Below are 3,090 nucleotides of genomic sequence, written 5' to 3' on the forward strand. Positions count from 1 at the left end.
GTACTGTGCCTCTCCTAAGTCCTTCATTGAAAAGCACTTTCCCAACCAGCCCTTTATGGACTCCAATAATTTTGTTCTGTTTCCAATGAGCAATATGTCATCGACATACAGGACTAGGAATGCAATATCACTCCCACTGACCTTCTTGTATACACAGACTCATCTGGATTCTTGATAAAACTAAACTTGCTGATGGCTTCATCAAATCGCAGATTCCAACTTCTGTTGGCTTGCTTTAGTCCATAAATGGACTTCTTCAGCTTTGCAAACCTTTTCGGTGTTGCCTGGATTGACAAAACCCTCTGGTTGTGTCATATACACAGTTTCATCCAAAATCCCATTAAGGAAGGCGGTTTTGACATTCATTTGCCATATTTCGTAATCGTAATATGCAGCAATCGCTAGGATGATCCGGACGGACTTTAGCATTGCAGCTGGTGAAAAAGTTTCATCATGGTCAATCCCGTGGACTTGTCTATAACCTTTTGCCACCAGTCTAGCTTTGTATATCGATACATTTCCATCTTTGTCTGTCTTAACTTTGAAGATCCATTTGCAACCAATGGGTGTGTAACCCTCGGGCAAATTCACCAAGTCCCAGACTTGATTTTCAGACATGGAGTCCATCTCGGATTTCATGGCCTCTTGCCATTTTGCAGAGTCGGGGCTCGTCATAGCTTGCTTGTATGTCCGGCTCTCATCACCATCCATAACTAGGATGTCCTGATCATCAGTTAAGACGATACCGAGGTATCTGTCTGGTTGAGATCTTTGCCGTTGCGACCTACGTAGGGTAATCGGTTGAGCATTTACATTGTCTGTTTGACTCTGACCAATCTTCTCAGATGCTTCCAAAGTATCTAAATTGTCAGTTTTGTCAGGTTGACATTGTTGCTCGTCCTCTCGAACTTCGTCGAGTTCTATTTTCCTCCCACTGTCATTTTGGAAAGGTGATCCTTCTCCAAAAAGACACCATCACGAGCAACAAACACTTTGTTCTCGGATTTATTGTAGAAGTAATACCCTTTGGTTTCTTTTGGATATCCCACAAAGAAACACTTATCCTATTTGAGGTGAAGTTTGTCCGAAATTAATCGCTTGACATATGCTTCGTATCCCCAAATCTTGAGAAAAGACAACCGAGGAGGTTTCTTAGTCCATAATTCTTATGGAGTCTTTTCAACAGCTTTTGACGGAGCTCTATTCAGTGTTAGTGCTGCTGTTTGTAGCGTATGTCCCCAGAACGAGATAGGGAGTTCACTAAGACCCATCATTGACCGAACCATGTCTAACAAGGTCCGATTCCTCCGTTCGGACACTCCGTTTCCGTTGAGGAGTTCCGGGAGGTGTCAACTCTGAAAGAATGCCACATTCTTTCAAGTGATCGTCGAATTCATGGCTCAAATATTCGCCACCTCGATCCGATCGAAGTGCTTTAATTTTCTTGCCAAGTTGATTTTCAACTTCTTTCTCAAATTCTTTGATTTTCACAAAGGATTCAGATTTATTCGACATTAAGTAGATATAGCCATATCTACTATAATCGTCGGTGAAAGTGATGAAATATCGGTAACCTTGCCTTGCGGGTGTGCTCATAAGTCCACATACATTCGTGTGCATTAGACCTAATAAGTCCACTTTGCCCTTTCTCCTAACTTGGAGAATGGTTTGTTTGATCATCTTGCTAATAAGCATCCTTCGCAATTTTCAAACGACTCTAAGTCGAATGAGTCAAGAACACCTTCTTGAAGAAGTTTTCTTGATGCATTTGATGTTAATGTGGCCAAGACGACAATGCCACAAGTAGGTTTGATTCGACTTGATGGTCTTAGCTTAGTGGTATCAACTTTTGTCTAATCATATGTAAAACATGCAATTTAATTGAACATAAATTTGTAAGACAAACTTGAAACAACTATTGTCAAAAGTCTTACATTTGAAATTCCTAGGTGTCCAACACCATGGATCATAATATGTTCAAAGCATGATGAAAACTAGAAATAGTTTAATTACATGTCATAGACAAAATAGTGCATGCAAGCACGACCGAAAAACCATCTTCATCGTCTTCTTGCTCTTGCACCAAACACTTGATAAGCTTCTTCACTTGGTCCCTAAAAGGCAACATTAAGTGAGTCATACTTGGTATCTAATACCTATGATAAGCTTAATCCATAAGTGTTAAGGAAGATACCTGAGCTGGTCGGAGTGATCCCTCTTCCTTGACGAGCATGCATTCCCTCTTGTAATGTCCTTGTATGCCACAATGGAAGCATCTCATCTTTGCCTTAACCTTCTTGAACTCCTTCTTCTTAGCTCTCAAGAGCCTTTTGGTCATTCCATAGGCAGTGGCTTGGCTAAGTAGTTGCACCACCTCCTCGAGGGAGTGTGTCTCCTTTCCCGCACGATATGCACTCTGAGAACATCATAGCCCGAGTGGAGTGAAGCAAACAAGATATGCCCCGCCATCTCATCTTCCAATGGAATTCCGAGAAGCTGCATGTGCTTGAAGAGCTAGTCATACCAAGCACATGAGGTCGGAGGGGCATGCCGGGTCTCAATTTAGCAATGTAGACCTTGGTCCAAAGCCGTCGCCTTTCCTTAGCAAGACATCCAAGGTTTGGTGGCTTAATCCTCATGTTTGAGAGTGACCTAGTCAAGTCAAACACGAGTCCATCAAAGTTGCCATTGTCACTCTTGGTGACTCTTACATTGACAACGTCCTCAAGTGCTTTGAGGAACATGTCGGGAAGGTAGGAGGAAAGGGTTTCCTTCCAATCTTCCGGGATAGAATTTGCCATAAGTCGTGAGACCCTTTTGCAATTGGAAGACCATTCTTCATGAGCCTCGTCGGTCATGATCCCTTTGGCAAAGAAGCTTATTGAACATTTTATCCACGCATTTTAAGATTGTCCCTTATGGGCGAGAATAAAATGATTCCGAGATCCCAACGATCAAGAAATGATTAAGCATGCTTTGGCTTGTCTTAACCATTAAATATCTTAAGGTAAGCAATCCAATTGCTAATAGCTCCAAGCTACTCTCGGTTTGATAAAATGTCGCATCTAATGCATACTTGACATTTTATCT

Source organism: Chenopodium quinoa, unplaced genomic scaffold (assembly GCF_001683475.1).
Source record: "Chenopodium quinoa cultivar QQ74 unplaced genomic scaffold, ASM168347v1, whole genome shotgun sequence".
NCBI lineage: Eukaryota > Viridiplantae > Streptophyta > Magnoliopsida > Caryophyllales > Amaranthaceae > Chenopodium > Chenopodium quinoa.